General features: G+C 46.2%; 1 protein-coding gene across 7 annotated transcripts in view; it reads left to right on the top strand.

Moving 5' to 3' along the window:
• The first annotated feature begins 346 nt into the window (after positions 1–346).
• The window catches only part of LOC138852748 (probable glutamate receptor), a 51,383-nt gene continuing 31,299 nt past the window's right edge, over positions 347–20,430 (top strand). For all 7 annotated transcript variants that reach the window (XR_011392054.1, XM_070085389.1, XM_070085372.1 and 4 more), the window contains exons 1-2: positions 347–759; positions 1,796–1,875. The gene's annotated coding sequence lies outside the window, so the exon portion shown is untranslated. The remainder of the gene's footprint in view (positions 760–1,795; positions 1,876–20,430) is intronic.

The raw sequence follows: 20,430 nt of genomic DNA, 5'->3' as shown, positions 1-20,430 counted from the left end.
TACCGGTTTGGGTGTCAAAATTAACTTATGGAATTAAAACGTGTTGAGGAGAGTGCGCATGTTGGTGGTGATGTGGGGGGTGAGGGAGGGGGTGGGGGTGAGGGAGGGAGTGGGGGTGAGGGAGGGAGTGGGGGTGAGGGAGGGAGTGGGGGGTGAGGGAGGGAGTGGGGGTGAGGGAGGGAGTGGGGGTGAGGGAGGGAGGGGGTGAGGGAGGGAGTGGGGGTGAGGGAGGGAGTGGGGGTGAGGGAGGGAGTGGGGGTGAGGGAGGAAGGGGGATGAGGGAGGGAGGGAGGGAGGGAGTGAGGGGCTGCTATATGACAGATGGTTGTTGCTTGCTACAGGTCAGTGTGGCTCTGTAGCAGGACCACCACCTGGACCACTCTCACACCTTCACTGTAGCAGGACCACCACCTGGACCACTCTCAAACCCTCACTGTAGCAGGACCACCACCTGGACCACTCTCACACCCTCACTGTAGCAGGACCACCACCTGGACCACTCTCACACCCTCACTGTAGCAGGACCACCACCTGGACCACTCTCACACCCTCACTGTAGCAGGACCACCACCTGGACCACTCTCACTGGCACCATCACTGTCTACCAAAGCCATCACTCTCCAGTGACACTAGGTACTGTCTAGCAGGGCATCACTGTCTACTGGGACCATCACTGTCCACTACCGTAGCTTGACAACAAGTATCTCTGGGAGACACCCAACGTATTGTTACGTTTAGTAGAAACAACTGTTACATAAGGTAAGGAGAGGCCACATTTTTATTAACTCGTTAGATTTTACCACAAGATCAAACAGGCAGTACTTAACCTGACCCCGGCCACCACCCTCTCTATTATATTTTCACCAATATTACCATAACCATAAGGTTGTTTTAATGCAGATTTATTGTAATGCTCCACAGATTCATTATTCCCTGAAGTAACTCTCGCTGAACACGTCCTTCTGATTATTACCTTTTATTAATACTCCACGATAATGTGTCTTTAAATCCACAGTCTGTCTCTTCCTGTGCCCCCTCTTCTTCCCAGTTCATCAGCTCTCACATTAACATTGCTTATATATATATATATATATATATATATATATATATATATATATATATATATATATATATATATATATATATGCAAGGAATTCGCAAGATCAGGCGAAATATACACAAACATTGATCTCTGGCTGAAGGAGACTCGAACTTTGGAACAAGGTACGCAGTGCTATACCATTCTCACCACTCTGTACCAATACCTTGGCGTCCAGCTTGCGCTAGACGTTTGATCCAAGGCGGCCAACTTTCAGGGAGAAGGCTTACAGCTTTTCATCTCATCCCCTGCATGCATCAGCCTTACTAGAGATTTTAACAATGCAAGGAATTCGCAAGAGCAAGCTGAAAGCTGGCTGCCTTGGATCAAAGTCTAGCGCAAGCTGGACGCCAAGGTATTGGTCCAGTGTGGTGAGAATGGTATAGCACTGCGTACCTTGTTCCAAGGTTCGTAGGTTCGAGTCTCCTTCAGCCAGAGATCAGTGTTATATATATATATATATATATATATATATAATGTGTGTGTGTGTTTCCTATACTTGCTCCCGTCATTGTTTTTTAATATCAGTTTGCTGCTATCGTGTAGATTATAATAAAAAAAAAAATCGTGTTTATTACACTCCTAACTATATTTATAATTGATTTTGAGTAAAAGCTCAAATTCATAGCAAATTTTGACTGAAGGGAAAATCTCCCAACTATTTAGGCCTAAAAGTGATGCTGGATTCTTACTCAGGTACTCGGGCCTCTCAAAACTCGCCACAACAGCAAGGTAACTCCAGCGTCAGGGGATACAACCCCAGCTACCACAATAAGGTGATTCACCCTCGAAGGCGCATGTTTTAATTATGCAGACTTCTTTTCCTAAAGGCATTTATAATTCCAAGTTTCTTCTTGATTATATCATAGATCAAGTGGGCCAGTAGCCTTGCCTGCTGGCCAGTAGCCTTGCCTGCTGGCCAGTAGCCTTGCCTGCTGGCCACAACACTGGGGCGAGATAGCATATTAGCACAGCTTGATGGAGAATGGTGAACTACTGCTGGTTTATATCTTTTAATTTAGTATAAGTATTGACAAGGGAAACTATTTGCATGTTGTCGGTTTTGATATATATGTTGTAATGTGTTTGATGCTCTGTTTATCTAGATGTGATGACGGCACGTGTCGACACAGCTGTGGTCAGTGACGCGTCTACACATTAGGCCACCTTCGACATGTATCAATGTCTCAGATGTGGAAAACTGTAACGTAAATAAAACCACTGAAATACTTGCCTTCAGAGAGGACAGACGTGTGGAGTCAACACTCATCCGTACTGCCTCTGCCTCTCTGAAAGTTAACATGTGGGAATATGACATGATAAAGATTCATTAGTATAATGAATTAGATAAATTATCAGAACTGTGGACACCAGAATAAATAAAGCCATACTAATTCCGGCTAAAATACTGGCTTGTTGCTGGATGGAAAACAAATTATGACTGGCCACAAGGTTTGGTTCAGCTTAACTGAGCGCTCGTCCACGTCCAGGACTAAAGAAAATACTTGTTTCCCAAGGGAACTTTGAAAGAATATGACCAGTAAAAAATATAGTGAATAGATAACAGACTTCGAAGTGGTGGTGAAGAAAAGTTCCATACATAGTTTTAGGAGAAGATACGATAAGATCCAATCTAATCAACGTCTACCATCACATCTATATGCACTAGTTTGTACAGTCCAGGTAACCTGTGCAACATACTGGCGTACCTTCATGTTTAATTCCTCATTTTGCCTATATTGTAAACCTTTGTGAGGAGAGACAGAGTTAAAATGGCAGATTTACACATACAACAAGATATTACTGCCATAAATGTACGCCTTGACACCCTAAAAAAGAAAACTCAATACAATGTAAAGTAAAAGGACACAAGTGCAACTAATGTGACATTTATTGTGGCAACGTTTCGCTCTCCAGGAGCTTTATCAAGCCATTACAAACAATACATGGACACAGAGGGTATATAAAGGCTCTTGAGTGAGGTGTAATACTAGTGAGGTACCATTTCGATGTTCACTAGTGGTAGTAGTAGTAAAAAAAATAATACAATATGGAAGAGCAAATAATTCGTACATGAGTAAAAGGATATAAAAGCTATTACTTGGGTAACATAAAAATAGGTTGGACAAATATAGACTGGAAAGAGGCAGGTTTTTTTCGGTGTTCACTCTCTGTAATGTGCTTGTGTAGTATAACAGGAGAGACTATGTGATGGCAGGGTTTACTGTTTTCAGGAGGATTCTTGCTAAGACTTCGGAGATGGTGAAGCTGCCGTTGTTTTGTTTAATTGTATTCGAAACAGCGATCAGTGCTGATTCAAGGCACTTGCGTGTGCGGAAATTAGTTTCTTTGATCACTAATTGGGCGTCTCTGAATTTCATGAGATGATTGGTGGAATTTCGGTGTTGTACACAGGCGTTGTTTAAGTTGTCGTTCCTACATGCGTAAATGTGTTCATTGAGGCGGGTGTCGAGGTTTCTTGCTGTTTCACCTACGTAGATCTTGTCACAGCCTCCACAGGGTATAGTGTAAACTCCTGCATTGACTGCATAGGAGTTTACACTATACCCTGTGGAGGCTGTGACTTAGATCTTGTCACAGCCTCCACAGGGTATAGTGTAAACTCCTGCATTGACTGCATAGGAGTTTACACTATACCCTGTGGAGGCTGTGACGTAGATCTTGTCACAGCCTCCACAGGGTATAGTGTAAACTCCTGCATTGACTGGTTCGTGGTCCTGTGGAGGCTGTGACAAGATCTACGTAGGTGAAACAGCAAGAAACCTCGACACCCGCCTCAATGAACACATTTACGCATGTAGGAACGACAACTTAAACAACGCCTGTGTACAACACCGAAATTCCACCAATCATCTCATGAAATTCAGAGACGCCCAATTAGTGATCAAAGAAACTAATTTCCGCACACGCAAGTGCCTTGAATCAGCACTGATCGCTGTTTCGAATACAATTAAACAAAACAACGGCAGCTTCACCATCTCCGAAGTCTTAGCAAGAATCCTCCTGGAAACAGTAAACCCTGCCATCACATAGTCTCTCCTGTTATACTACACAAGCACATTACAGAGAGTGAACACCGAAAAAAACCTGCCTCTTTCCAGTCTATATTTGTCCACTTATCCATTTGTTCCACTTACCTTTTATATCCTACCTCACTCCCCCCTCCCACCCTTTTCCAAAATTTCTATCCTTACCCATCCTTCTTCCTTACCCATCTCACCAAAGCTCTGGTCTGGACAAGAACAAGAAACCTTTGTGATAACACCGCTTGTCAACGCTCAGTCACGTCTTGGAATGCATGTTAATTATTTACCATGATGACCAATAAACCTGTCAGATGGTTAAAACTTCTAGGGAGTTCTCCTATGACTAACACCTGTGTTTGCAAACATTTTCCCAACACTCGTGACTAATACAATGTTTAAGAGCGTTACCTCGCTAGTTAGTATACTAACAATTTTTCATGATCAATATCACACATTTTCAACACTTACCTGTAGTATACCTGGATGTGGTTTCGGGGGTCAACGCCCCCGCGGCCCGGTCCGTCACCATGCCTCGTGGTGGATCAGGGTTTGATCAACCAGGCTATTACTGCTGGCCGCATTTGGGTATTTTTCTTGCCGAACAGTTTCGCCTGAATAACAGGTTTCTTCAGTCGCATACAGGTGGAACAGGAGGCAACAAAGTTACCCAAATATTGGAAACGCGTCACATTGATGCTATACACCATGATTTTGGTTTTAGATACTTTGGGTACGTCGTTATTAAATACATCTCTTTTTATCTTGAAATATGTGTTGATGTGGGTCGCCTTCCCTTGCAGAGGGAAGTTGCTCTTCATCCAATGAATTGGAACTACCCTCCCCTTTCTCTGGTTAAGCCTGATTACCCTACCCTCATTCCAAGGGCTATATATAACCCGTACGGCTTTAGTGCTCGTGGATATGGCAGTCATACTGAGTTCATTCTGGTGATTATAATAACTTATAATAAATACTACAAAAATTGCCTTTCTATGTAGAGGGACCAAGAGTTTTTTCCTTACTAAAATGCTTCTGAGAATGTCACATACAATGTTAAAATGTGGATGAGTGTGGGAAGACTCCCTCGCACCAGGTGTTGGCCTCGCACCAGGTGTTTGTCTAGCATCAGGTGTTTGTCTAGCACTAGGTGTTCGTCTCGCAGCAGGTGTTGTCCTCGCACCAAGTGTTGGCCTCGCAACAGGTGTTTGTCTCGCAACAGGTGTTTGTCTTGCACCAGGTGTTTACCTCGCCCCAGGTGTTTACTTCGCCCCAGGTGTTCACCTCGCCCCAGGTGTTTACTTCGCCCCAGGTGTTTACTTCGCCCCAGGTGTTCACCTCGCCCCAGGTGTTCACCTCGCCCCAGGTGTTCACCTCGCCCCAGGTGTTCACCTCGCCCCAGGTGTTCACCTCGCCCCAGGTGTTCACCTCGCCCCAGGTGTTCACCTCGCACCAGGTGTTCACCTCGCCCCAGGTGTTCACCTCGCCTCAGGTGTTCACCTCGCCCCAGGTGTTCACCTGGCACCATTACAAGCACATGCAGGTACCCAGTAACCACAATTGCTGAAACATGCGCATCATCCTGGAATGGTTCAGATGATAACTAGCAAAATCCTCAGCGGCTTAGCTTCAAACGTTCAATAAAATCTCGTAATTCAACAACGGGAGAGACTAACATGTGCGGCGTCTGGTTGTCTTTGTTGTGGACGTTTCGCCATCCAGTGGCTGGCTGGATGGCGAAACGTCTACGGTGGGGATGCCCGGGTGTTGTGCATGTGTCATTTCATCCTGTCGGTATTATATACAATTCTTGTACTACTACTACTACTACTACTACCACTACTACTACCTCCACCTCTTCCTGCCTATATATAGCCGTCCTGCTCCTCCTGAGTACTCTCACTTTTTGGCCGATTGTCACCTCCAATTACATCTTTTCGTAATTAGACGATGCCTTCGTTGCCTTCCACCTCCCACCCCCCTTCCACTCTCCCCCAACCTCCCACACTTGTTTCTGCTTCTACTAAATCCAATTCCTTCTCGCTAAACCTCAAATTTTCTAATCCTGATGCCACTATCTGTCCGGAAAATTTATTATATCAGATCACTGGTGCACCTCAACTTAAAGTCTTCAAAACCAACTCAGGCTTCAAACTCCTTCTTGACAAACATTCCTACGAAGCGTACACCTCAAGCGATACCAGACAAAAACTTCTCAACGCAGGCTTCACCATTATTTGGACTCCTGAGCACCGTGCCAAAAGCACAGTCATTGCTAAACACGTAGACTACTCTCTCCTGACAGCCTATGACACAGACAAAGAAGACTTAATAAAAGATATCAGTACTAAGAACAAAGTCTCTGTTGACGATATTTACAGACCAGAAAACTCTACCATTCTCAAAATACGCTGTTCTACTCCTGCTGACGCCTCTACACTCTTCAGTCAAGGAATCTTTGCCAAGACCATCCGCATTCCTCCAAACGCTCTCTTCACTCCGAACTTCCACCCAATCACACAATGTCTTAAATGCTACAAATTCGGCCACGACAAAAACACATGCACATCTACACAAGTCTGCTCCAGATGTTCAGCAACTGGCCACTTCTGGAATACTTGCAACCTGCCCCTTAAATGTTCTAACTGCGGCGGGTCACACACTGCAGTTGCAAATTCCTGCCCTTCTAGAAAGCACATTCTCTCCTCCCTCAGAGCAAACCAACCTCCCTCCCTCCCCAACCCCTTCCCTGCTCCTCCCTCCCCTTCCTTACCTCCCTCCCCTTCCACACCTCCCTCCCCTACCCCCAATGCCTGGGCCTCCCCACGCACTTGGTCTACCTCTTCTACTCTACACACATCAAACACCAACACACAGACTACAAGCACTTCTCCTTCTACACCCACACTAGACTACAAAACTAACTGTCAACTTGCCACTGCTGCCCACTCTGCGATGGTAATCTCACAAGCTTACCAATCAGACTACTCACATGTCCTTAACCTAATCTTGTCTGCTAACAATCTTCCCTCTTTAATTATCCCTCCTTCCTGCTTCTCTTCCAAGCCTCCTACAACCTCTCCCTCCTTCCTCTCTCCCACCCCCCCACTTCCTACTCCCACCAGCTCTCCTCCTCCACTACCTCTCTTCACTACTTCTACACCTCCCACCAACACCCCTACTGCTACTGCTACGACCACCCCTCCCCCCACTTCCTTACCCACTTCATCCCCTTCCAAAGCTTCCACTTCCTCACAGCTCACCAAAACTTCCACTTCCTCTGCATCCACCTTCGCCCACTCCACCACAACCAAAACCTCATCCAGGTCCAACTCCACCTCCTCCAGACAAAATCCACTCAAACCTAAACCTACCCCAACTTCTAACGGACAGACCAAAGAACATAAAAACAGATCCATCTCTTCCTCCCCCTCCAGGAAACGGGTCCGTAGCACCTACAAACACACATCCACTGATGGCACCACTATCACGGGCTTTAATCCAAACTCCTCCCCCGACATTAACTTTGCTAAGACGAAACCATTAAATCACGTTTAAGGCGATTCAGTTCAACGTACGTTCTTACTTTACAATTAGACACCTACTGGCCGAGCTCCTTGAAGCAGAGAGGCCAGATATTGTTTTGCTAAACAGTACCTGCCTCAAAGCCCCTCAATGTATCCGCCATTATGGTTATACTGCACTACAGTCCCCCTATGATCCCCACGATGGGGTTGCCATCCTTGTCAATTCCAACATAAAACATGAATTTCTCCCAATCCCTTTTATTCACCAACACTGTCTTGCGGTCAGAATACACACCCACCTTGGTCCCTTTATCTTTTTCACCACCTATGCTCGCCCAAACACTACTCTCAACATACACGACCTCTCCTTAGTCTTCAACTACACCAACACACCAACTTACCTACTAGCTGACATGAATGCCAAACACACTGCCTTTCATCACACCAGTAACAACCAACTTGGTCACCAATTACTCAACTTCACAAACCATAAACACCTAATTCATCTTGGCCCAGACTTCAATACCTTCTTCAACCACACGGGCCAAGGCAAACCAGACATCATTCTGGCAAACCGAGCCAGCTCTCTTTTTCAATATTACATCTCACCTGGCCCTATTACAGGCTCTGATCACATCCCAGTCATCTTACACATCTCCTCCAACCCTATCCTCATTTCAACCACACCTTCATTCTCCTACAAGAACGCTGACTGGGATGCTTTCAAACAACACATAGACAATATTAACCTCACCTATGACTACAACAACAAACCTATCTCTGACATCGATACTCAACTTGATCTCATCCAGGACACCATTACACAAGCAGCCAACATCGCAATACCAAAGAAAACTCACACCACTCGTTATTCCTTCAAACCGTCACTCAGAACAAGAAGACTAATTATCTGCTACCACAACCGCTTCCTCTACAACACACATAGATTTAATCAAGTCCGATTAGATCTCACTTACCTTAGAAACAACATTTTACACAGCCTAGACCAAGACCACAACAATCACTGGTCACGACTAATACAACAAGCGGACAGGCAGCGTGTTAAAAACACTAAAGCCTTCTGGAACTTTATCAAAAAAATCAGAGGCACTACTCCCACCAACAAATTCAAACACATCACCCACAACAACACACACATCTCAGACCCACAGGCTGCTACCAACATCTTCAAACACATCTGGGAGAACATCTTCCACGCTCACCCACCTCACCCTAACGTTATTCAACACATTCAGAACATAGAACACTGGAACACTGCACACACACAAGAAACAACACCAGACAGCCACATACATCTAGACACTCTTACCTCCTCCCAAGAACTCGACACTCCTTTCACCAACACAGACATTAAAACTCTCCTCAGACACCTTCCTCCAAAGGCTCCTGGTGCCTCTGGCCTAAACCATATTATCCTGAAACACCTTCCTGACTCTATCATTACTGCCTACACAAACCTCCTCAATGCCTCCCTTGCCTCTGGATACTTCCCTTCCCTCTTCAAAGCTGCTACTGCTATCCTCCTTCCTAAACCCAATAAAGACCACTCTGACCCTAGAAACTATCGCCCTATCAGCCTCCTCGAAACTTTAGGAAAACTCTTTGAAAAACTCATTAATCATCGCCTTCGCAGATACCTGGAACATAATTCTCTACTTTCAGATGGCCAGTTTGGCTTCAGAACACACAGATCCACACAGGATGCCATTAACATCATTCTCAACTACATCCACATAAACACAAAACAAAGAAACAGGACAGCCCTGGTTGCAAAAGACGTTGAAAAAGCTTTTGACACTGTGTGGCACGAGGGGCTCAAGTACAAACTCTGCACTAACTTCAACCTGCCTCTCAATACTCGTAAACTCCTCTGCAACTTCCTAGACGGCCGTACCATGAGAATCAAATTCCAAGGCTGTTACTCTGACTACTTCACACTAAATGCTGGAGTACCCCAGGGATCTGTCCTTTCCCCTACCCTCTACATTTTATACACTAACGATATTCCAACACCTATATACCACAACTCCATCACACTAGCCTATGCAGACGACATTACACAACTTATCACTCATGCCAATATAGATACACTCACACACAAAACACAAAATGAGGTTGACAGGATAGCCATCTGGGAACAAAAATGGAGGATCAAAACCAATGCAGCAAAATCCAGCATTACGTATTTTAACTACAGGAAACGTGATCCTCCATTACCTGTCGAACTCAGAACAGCTGACACCCGCACTTACTTCCCTATCACACAATCTGTCACTGTCCTTGGCGTTAATCTTGACTACCTTCTTCGTTTACACGGACACATTCACTCAAGGCATGCAATAGCTAGTAAGGCCCTTGCGGGCCTCTACAAGCTGAAACATGCCTCTCAACGCACCAAACTACACCTCTACAAATCCCTAATACGTCCTCTGATAACTTACTCTCCTCTAGCCCTCTCTCTTGCAGCAAAAACAAACTTACTTAAACTGCAGCGTGTCCAGAACAAGGCGCTGCGCTGGGTGCTTGATGTCAGATGGGAGGACTTCGCCACAAGCGAGTCTCTCCATGCCCAGTTAGACGTCCCTGCGCTGAATCTGTACTGGAAGAGGCTCAGTGACAGACAGATAGACAAACTTGAGACACGACATGACTACTGGACCTCTCTCCTTGACGAAGACATTCGCAGACCCACAAACCAACACAACCTTTTCTACTCCTTGCATGATCCTGCTCCTAACCCTACTTACAAATAACCTTGGATCCGCTGACAGGTACCTTCTAAGACAGGTACCATTCTCTGACCCACGTTCGCCTTAGCTTTTTTGGGTTAAGACATGACTCAGTTCTGCACTCCTCTCTAGCTCAAAAGGTCGCAAGTCCCTTACTCCCAGCTCACCCCACCGGAGTCCCAACAGAAGAACCGGAATTTCTCTTTTCAATATCTGTCCCACGATCGCCTTTGCTGCTGGGTTAAGCCCTGGCTCTATTTCTACGACTAAGAACACTCCTCTCCAGCACTATTCTTCGTCTGTCCCGTCTTCCCCGCTCATCCCATTTGGGATCTTACCTGAACTTTCGTTCGTTCGTTCGTTCCTCTGTTAGTGTGACTTTGTCAATGGTCCAAGTCGGACCGAAACGTCGTCGTAAGCTTCTCTCTTTTATGTGCGGGTTCCCCTCATGGAAGGTTCCTTGATGTTGGTGAGGGGCTCTTGATTTAGGGAATTGAATCTGTGCTCCAGTTCCCCGAATTAAGCCTGAATGCCTTCCACATCCCCCCCTGGGCGCTGTATAATCCTACGGGTTTAGCGCTTCCCCCTTGATTATAATAATAATAATAATAATATGTGCGGGTTATTTGTGTATCGTTCCAGTCACGGTATTGTGCCTTTTTGTTATTTATTTGAGGTGTGTAGATTGTTGCACATCTCTTAACTGTATATAAAACACTGTGACATTCTGATTCCAGTTATGTCGCGTTAAATATATTTGAATCTTATTTTTTCCAATGGCTTCAGTATTTAATATCTGATGTATCTTACAGCCAGGTTAGTGCTCATTAAGTTTAGTGTTTGTGCCTGCAAATGTTGATGTGATTTTTTTTCTGTACAGCTTAAAATTATCGTAATTGATGTGTGTGTCTGTTTATGTGTGTACTTAGTTGTACTCGCCTAGTTATGGTTGCAGGGGTTGGTTGATAGCTCCTGGCACCGCCTCTTCACTGGTCGCTACTGGATCCACTCTCTTCTTGCTCCATGAACATTGTCGTTTCTCTTCTTAAAGCTATGTATGAATCCTGCCTTCACTACATCACTCTTCACGTTGTTCCACTTCCCGACAATTGTTACTGAAGAAATACTTCCTAACATCCCTATGACTCGTCTAAGCCTTTAACTTCCAGTTGTCTCCTTGCTGCTGTGTCACATCTCTCAAACATTGTTCCTATCCGCCTTGTCAAATTCTCTCGGTATTTTGTATGTCGTTATCATGTCCCCCCTTATCCTACCTGTCCTCCAGTGTGTGTGTGTGTGTGTGTGTGTGTGTGTGTGTGTGTGTGTGTGTGTGTGTGTGTGTGTGTGTGTAAACTTGGAGTATTTATTGAGTTTTGTCTTTGAGCGAATTTGCCAATTTTATAGATTTTTATCAAGTTTTCTAAACACATTAATTGAGTTTTTTCCTGGAGGATTGTTGAGAATTTTAAATAAGAATAATTACAAGTGACGACACTGTAGCCCCCAAAGATAAGACCACAGCCCAAGCACTAAGAGACAAGCATCCAACCAGGGACACCATAGCCATCAACAACAACCCTGAGGAAGACCCCATCACTGAACAATTAATTTTCCCTGAATCGGAAGTCTATAAGGCGATTGTGTCATTTCCTGCAGGATCTGCAGGAGGTTACACGGGAATTCGACCTCAGCACCTCAAGGAGATGGTAAATCCAGTACTCGGTGCATCTGCATCACTTCTTCTCACCGAGTTAACTTTCGTCAACAACTGCCTGGCTGGGCGAATCCCAGAAGAAATTAAACCTTTTTTGGAGCCTCACTGTGTGCCTTGAAGAAGAAGGATGGGGGAATCAGACCCATTGCGGTTGGAAACACTCTTCGCCGTCTCGTTGCCAAAGCAGCAATAAGAAACATTCGCCTAGAAGCTGCCAGTTTACTCCAGCCACACCAACTGGGCTTTGGGGTCCCTCAAGGCAGTGAAGCTGCAGCTCATGCGGCAAGAGCCTACATCAGGGACCTACCAGAAGACAAGGCCATAGTCAAACTTGATTTTAGAAATGCCTTTAATATGGTAAAGAGAGATGCTGTCTTGCCAGCTGTTCGGGATCGCTTCCCCAGTCTTTTTCCATTCATTTCAGCCGGCTACAGCAAACCCTCAATTCTTTTGTTTGGAGAACATGAAATTCTCTCATCAGAAGGTGTTCAGCAGGGTGACCCACTCGCTCCACTTCTCTTCTGCTTGGCAGTAAGAGAACTAACTTCCAGCCTACGCAGCGAGCTCAACATCTGGTACCTGGATGATGGCACTCTGGCAGGTACTGAAGAGTCCCTGGCAGGGGACCTACAACTGGTGAAAACACAGGGAGAAGACTTGTGACTCATCCTCAATCCCTCCAAGTGTGAAATCATCACAGCAAACCAGGAAATAATCAATGCTGTGCGAAGAATTCTCCCAGAAGTCTCTGGTTAACGCTCTCGCTTCACACGGTGAGGGCCTGGGTTCGATTCCCAGCCAGAGTAGAAACATTGGACGTGTTTCTTTCCACCTGTTGTCTATGTTCCCCATCAGTAAAATGGGTACCTGGGTGTTAGTCGACTGGTGTGGGTCGCATCCTGGGACACTGACCTAAGGAGGCCTGGTCACAGACCGGGCCGCGGGGGCGTTGACCCCCGGAACTCTCTCCAGATCTCCAGATAAACTACCACTCCGTCCAACAGTACCCTCTTGGGAGCACCGCTGGGTCACCAGGCCATCGACACAGTCCTCAAGGACAAATTGAATGACCTGATGAGAATGGAGGAGAGAATAAGCAATCTTGATGCCCATGATGCTCTGTATCTCCTCACAAGGTGCCTTACTATTCCAAGACTCACTTACTTCCTCAGGTGTGCACCCTCTTTTGACAACCCAACACTTGACGAATATGACGCACACCTGAGGTCAACCCTTAAGAAGGCACTGAACCTGTCACTAGAGGATCAGCAATGGGATCAGGCAACCCTCCCAGTACGACTGGGAGGTATAGGGGTGCGCAAAGCAACGCATGTTGCCTTACCTGCTTTTCTGTCTTCGAGTTTGGCTTCCAGTGCATTAGTCAAGAAGATTGTTCCCGAACGCTTGAGAGACATGGTAGGAGCTCAAGACCCCAGGTTTACTGAAGCAGCGATTCGGTGGGACACCCTTACAGATTCCTCCAGTAGACCAGCTCCTCCCAAAGAACACAAACAGTCCCACTGGGACAAACCGATCATGGAAAAAATCGCCAACACAATGCTCTCCAACGCCTCAGGAAAGGACAAAGCTCGTCTCCTGGCAGTGAAGGCACCACACTCAGGAGATTTCCTGTTTGCTGTTCCCAATTCCTCCTTGGGCACTCGACTAGACCCACAGGCCATTCGGATTGGTGTTGCTCTTCGCCTAGCCGCCCCCATCCTCACCGAACATAGGTGTATTTGCGGCAGGGCGACAGCTGATCAATTCGGACTTCATGGTCTCGTGTGTCACACAGCAGAAGGGAAGTATGCCAGGCATGAGGAGGTCAATGACATCATAAAGAGAAGCCTCGCCACAGCCCGTTGCCCAGCTCAACGGGAACCCCAAGTGCAGAGGTCTGACGGAAGTCTAAAGCGTCCTGATGGAGCCACTATGCTACCTTGGAAGGATGGAAAGCAGATTGCCTGGGACTACACATGTGCCGCCACATTGGCAGACACCTACTTGCCATACTCCGTAGTGGAAGGGGGTGGAGCTGCCAGCCACAGGGAGACTCAGAAGATCCGCAAATATGAAGACCTTCCCCCTTGCTATAACTTCATTCCAACAGGGTCGGAGACCCTTGGAGCATGGGGCAAGTGTGCTCTAAAGTTCCTCAAAGAGCTAGGTGAAAAGCTCATCATAGAAACCAAGGACCACAGGGCGACCAGCTTCCTCTTTCAGAGACTGAGTGTTGCGATCCAGAGAGGAAATGCCTGCAGCATTCTGGGCACGCGGCGCACCGCCGGGGAGCTGGACGAAGTATTCGAGATGTAGCTCTGAGTTACCTGTTGTTTCACTTTGTATCATATTTTTGTGAATGTTTTGTCAATGTATTTTGTCTTTAAATAAAATGTATATATATATATAATATAGGGGGTGGTAGGAGAAAATTCTCAAACAGCTTCAGGGAGAATCTTGAGTTTTCCCTGAAGCAAGTTTATTCTTTTCTCTGAGGATGAGGGTCCCTATAACAGTTCTAGAGGTGGTACCTCCCTATATTATATATATATATATATATATATATATATATATATATATATATATATATATATATATATATATATATATATATATATATATTATATATTTCACTAGTTTAGTAAATTCTTCAGAAAGTGTTAGAGCCGCCACAGTATAAGTTAGTGTTCTCTTCTAACATTAACTTCCTTCAAGACGTTCCTTTATAACTCCAGAATGCCTCATCCTATCGGTTTCAAATTTTCAACGCTGGTCAACTATTACTAGATAAAAGATTCGTGTAACAATTGACTGGTGAAGGTGTCCTCTGCCTAATTTTATACAGTCCATTACAAAACACGGCTTCTGTGAGATAACTTTAGAAAGCCTCCTCTGGGCGACTTCAAAATTTCCACACCAGCGTATAGGCTGATTCATTACCTCTGTAACTTGCCATGATTGTGACCAGATCTACCTGGAGTTCATTACCTTTGTAACTAGTTCAGCTATATCATAACTTTGGGGTCCAGTCCCTGGACCCATTATGTACCTTTGTAATCTTTTGACTACCGCCCACAGGATGGGTATGGTGTGCATAATAAACATATTAAACTAACTTAAACTAACAGCGTATCCTGCTTAGGAGAAGACTGGTGTTGTTAATGGCGTCTGTAGCTGCAGTGATGCTTTTATTCTCCAAATGTATAGTAATATTTTGCAATACATAACTGGATTATGCTTCCTTAAACAGAGTGTGTTACGCAGAGTGTGTTACACAGAGTGTGTTACACAGAGTGTGTTACACAGAGTGTGTTACACAGTGTTACACAGAGTGTGTTATGCAGGCTTCTGCCTCGTTGTGATAAATTGTGTTGTAAAATAAGGTGGTTTATGATTGAGACACTTATGCAGCATATGGGAATCTTTATTCAGGAAACGTTTCGCCACAGAGTGGCTTCATCAGTCCAATACAAAGAGGAAGACGTAAGGAGAGGAGGAGAATGAGGTAATCAGTCCCTCAACCTGGGGTCGATGTGTTCAGTCCATCAATCTTGTAGAATGTACAGCATAGGGCCGTAGACGTGGCTTATATACTGTAGTGAGGTGACGTGAAGCAGGTGGAGGCGGGGTCATGGTGGTACATACTTCGACTAGTGGATGGTACCACCATGACCCCGCCTCCACCTGCTTCACGTCACCTCACTACAGTATATAAGCCACGTCTACGGCCCTATGCTGTACATTCTACAAGATTGATGGACTGAACACATCGACCCCAGGTTGAGGGACTGATTACCTCATTCTCCTCCTCTCCTTACGCCTTCCTCTTTGTATTGGACTGATGAAGCCACTGTGTGGCGAAACGTTTCCTGAATAAAGATTCCCATATGCTGCATAAGTGTCTCAATCTTCAACTTGTCGGTTTTTCATAAATTTATAAATATTGGCGCTTTGTTGGAGGTTTTAGTGACGTCACAACGCCATAGAGTGTCCCGTGGCTTGGTTGGGAACGCTCTTACCTCACACTGATGTAGCTGATGTAGTGTCACTAGCACGTTAAGAGACCATACAATAAGTGTCAGGGGCCCGAGACTGTTCAACTGCCTCCCAGCATACATAAGGGGGATTACCAACAGACCCCTGGCAGTCTTCAAGCTGGCACTGGACAAGCACCTAAAGTCGGTTCCTGATCAGCCGGGCTGTGGCTCGTACGTTGGTTTGCGTGCAGCCAGCAGTAACAGCCTGGTTGATCAGGCTCTGATCCACCAGGAAACCTGGTCACAGACCGGGCCGCGGGGGCGTTGACCCCCGGAACTCTCTCCAGGTAAACTCCAGGTAAACACGTTGAGTGTCAGTGGTTCGATGCCCTACATGGGTAGAAATACTGAGCGTGTCTGCTTACATCTGCTGTCCCTGTTCACCTCGGTGTTAACCCTTGTGGTTTAGCGCTTCTTTTTTATTATAATAATCACCTCGGTGTTAGGTGACTGGTGTGGGTGGCATCCTGGGGGGACAAGCTTGAAGGACCACAATGGAAATAAGTCACTGACTTTTATGGGTTATCCCAGGTTGTCTACACATATGCTGCTATGTATGATAATCTATGTAACTGTATTTGTGTATACCTGAGTAAACTTACTCAGTCCTCGATGACGCACTCACTTTCTTGGGTTATTTTGATGACTAAGTTTCCGGGTTGAAAATCCAAGGAAATCTTGTCTTATAGCAGCTCGGGGGACATGACGTCCAGGAGCTGAATGCTTCCCATTACATAAGTGCTATATGGTCCATGCGTGTTTAGCGCTTTCCCCTGATTAAAAATGCAATGAGAGTGAACGGCATCAATGGTTTACGGTTGATGCATCATGTGGAATGGATGGAGAGTATGACGGGGGCGTTGACCCCCCGAAACCCTCTCCGGGTATACAAGTCTTGTTGGATTCTGTGCAGTACCTGGAGAATGCATCTTCTGATCGGCTTTCAACTTTCAGTAGTTATGGGTTCCCCCTCAAAGAAAACTTTCCTACATTTTAAGCTGTGTAAGTTAATTTGCCAATTTTTATAAATTAAACTGGTTTCTGTGAAGTAACTTAAGAGGGGCGTCAGTTCCCGTTTTCTAATATGTTATTTTCCCCCTATAATCTACCTTGTCCATAATTACTATCACATTTGCTTTGCTTTCGTAAGGTGAAGTCCAGGATCTTTACTTAATTCATGGTACAACTTAAATCATTGAGGATAATAGTGTTGCAGAGGTCTTGAGTGAAGCTTACACCTCTGCAACACAATTTAACTTCAACCCTTAAACTCCTATAACTTGATAATTAAAACTCAGATGCTTGAAGTGTTGTGTTGGTTATCTTAATATATTGGTCTCCTAGATAATAACATGACCCTGGTGAGTTTACCGCTTAGCTTTGGTTATAATAGTTACATAACTATAGTGGCGAAACGTTTCCTCAATAAAGATACCCAAGAGTTGCATATGTGTCTAATTTATCAACATGTCGGTTCTCTGAACCATTCATCTACAAATATAGTATCCCTCTTCAGTTTAGCTTTAAAAATGGTGTTTTTACTGGAAGATTTGAAACACATTTGTCCTGTGTATGTTCTAATTAATTATTTTTATTGAAGAAATCGGAATATTAGCTTCCATATGGATTTGTAAATGCCTCTTCTGGTTTGTTTAATTTCTTCATTGCTAATATTTCCATTACAAATTTACGCCGTATTCTGCACCTTTGTAGTTGTGGGCACCGAGGTACAGGGGGGTGTTGTGCTACAAGGGGATACCTTTCTGGGGTTGGGATTATGCAACAAGGGGATACCTTTCTGGGGTTGGGATTATGCAACAAATGGATACCTTTCTGGGGTTGGGATTATGCAACAAGGGGATACCTTTCTGGGGTTGGGATTATGCAACAAGGGGATACCTTTCGGAGGCTGGGGTTATGCAACAAGGGGATACCTTTCGGGGGTTGGGATTATGCAACAAAGAGATACCTTTCTGGGGTTGGGATTATGCAACAAAGGGATACCTTTCTGGGGTTGGGATCATGCAACAAGGGGATACCTTTCTGGGGTTGGGATTATGCAACAAGGGGATACCTTTCGGAGGCTGGGGTTATGCAACAGGGGGGATACCTTTCTTGTCTCGTGGAGTGACCGAAATGTATGCGATTTATGAAGATGTTTCGCTGACCAGAAACTTTACCAGATGAACTGATGGTTCCTGTGGATAAGTTAGAGGTTCAGACAAGACTACAAACTAATGATCAGAATTAAAACACAAGTTATGATGAAAGACTGAATTATCGAAGTTACTCTCAGCCAGGGAGTCTGTCCACCCTCCAGGTGGGTAGAGTCAAGGGAGTCTGTCCACCCTCCAGGTGGGTAGAATCAAGGGAGTCTGTCCACCCTCCAGGTGGGTAGAGTCAAGGGAGTCTGTCCACCCTCCAGGTGGGTAGAATCAAGGGAGTCTGTCCACCCTCCAGGTGGGTAGAGTCAAGGGAGTCTGTCCACCCTCCAGGTGGGTAGAGTCAAGGGAGTCTGTCCACCCTCCAGGTGGGTAGAGTCAAGGGAGTCTGTCCACCCTCCAGGTGGGTAGAGTCAAGGGAGTCTGTCCACCCTCCAGGTGGGTAGAGTCAAGGGAGTCTGTCCACCCTCCAGGTGGGTAGAATCAAGGGAGTCTGTCCACCCTCCAGGTGGGTAGAATCAAGGGAGTCTGTCCACCCTCCAGGTGGGTAGAATCAAGGGAGTCTGTCCACCCTCCAGGTGGGTAGAATCAAGGGAGTCTGTCCACCCTCCAGGTGGGTAGAATCAAGGGAGTCTGTCCACCCTCCAGGTGGGTAGAATCAAGGGAGTCTACCCACCCTCCAGGTGGGTAGAGTCAAGGGAGTCTGTCCACCCTCCAGGTGGGTAGAGTCAAGGGAGTCTACCCACCCTCCAGGTGGGTAGAATCAAGGGAGTCTGTCCACCCTCCAGGTGGGTAGAGTCAAGGGAGTCTACCCACCCTCCAGGTGGGTAGAATCAAGGGAGTCTGTCCACCCTCCAGGTGGGTAGAATCAAGGGAGTCTGTCCACCCTCCAGGTGGGTAGAGTCAAGGGAGTCTACCCACCCTCCAGGTGGGTAGAATCAAGGGAGTCTGTCCACCCTCCAGGTGGGTAGAGTCAAGGGAGTCTACCCACCCTCCAGGTGGGTAGAATCAAGGGAGTCTGTCCACCCTCCAGGTGGGTAGAGTCAAGGGAGTCTACCCACCCTCCAGGTGGGTAGAGTCAAGGGAGTCTGTCCACCCTCCAGGTGGGTAGAGTCAAGGGAGTCTACCCACCCTCCAGGTGGGTAGAGTCAAGGGAGTCTACCCACCCTCCAGGTGGGTAGAGTCAAGGGAGTCTGTCCACCCTCCAGGTGGGTAGAGTCAAGGGAGTCTACCCACCCTCCAGGTGGGTAGAGTCAAGGGAGTCTGTCCACCCTCCAGGTGGGTAGAGTCAAGGGAGTCTACCCACCCTCCAGGTGGGTAGAGTCAAGGGAGTCTACCCACCCTCCAGGTGGGTAGAGTCAAGGGAGTCTACCCACCCTCCAGGTGGGTAGAGTCAAGGGAGTCTGTCCACCCTCCAGGTGGGTAGAGTCAAGGGAGTCTACCCACCCTCCAGGTGGGTAGAGTCAAGGGAGTCTGTCCACCCTCCAGGTGGGTAGAATCAAGGGAGTCTACCCACCCTCCAGGTGGGTAGAATCAAGGGAGTCTGTCCACCCTCCAGGTGGGTAGAATCAAGGGAGTCTGTCCACCCTCCAGGTGGGTAGAATCAAGGGAGTCTGTCCACCCTCCAGGTGGGTAGAGTCAAGGGAGTCTACCCACCCTCCAGGTAAGTAGACTCCCTGGCTGACAGCAGCAAGAAGGAGATCTCATAAAAGGACATGAAAGATTAAATAAAGTTAAACGAATCAATCGATAATTATGACAGTATTCGTGAAGTAATAATCTCGCACAACTTGAAATTGCAGCATTTAGTCTGGGGGCGTACACACACACACACACACACACACACACACACACACACACACACACACACACACACACACACACACACACACACACACACACACACACACACACACACAGGAAGTATTTCTTCAGTCATAGAGTTGTCAGGCAGTGGAACAGCCTAGAAAGTGACGTAGTGGAGGCAGGAACCATACATAATTTTAAGACGAGGTTTGATAAAGCTCATGGAGCAGGGAGAGAGAGGACCCAGTAGCAACCAGTGAAGAGGCGGGGCCAGGAGCTAAGACTCGACCC

Source organism: Cherax quadricarinatus, chromosome 1 (assembly GCF_038502225.1).
Source record: "Cherax quadricarinatus isolate ZL_2023a chromosome 1, ASM3850222v1, whole genome shotgun sequence".
Taxonomy (NCBI): Eukaryota; Metazoa; Arthropoda; class Malacostraca; order Decapoda; family Parastacidae; genus Cherax; species Cherax quadricarinatus.
This window is presented reverse-complemented; position numbering and strand designations above follow the sequence as displayed.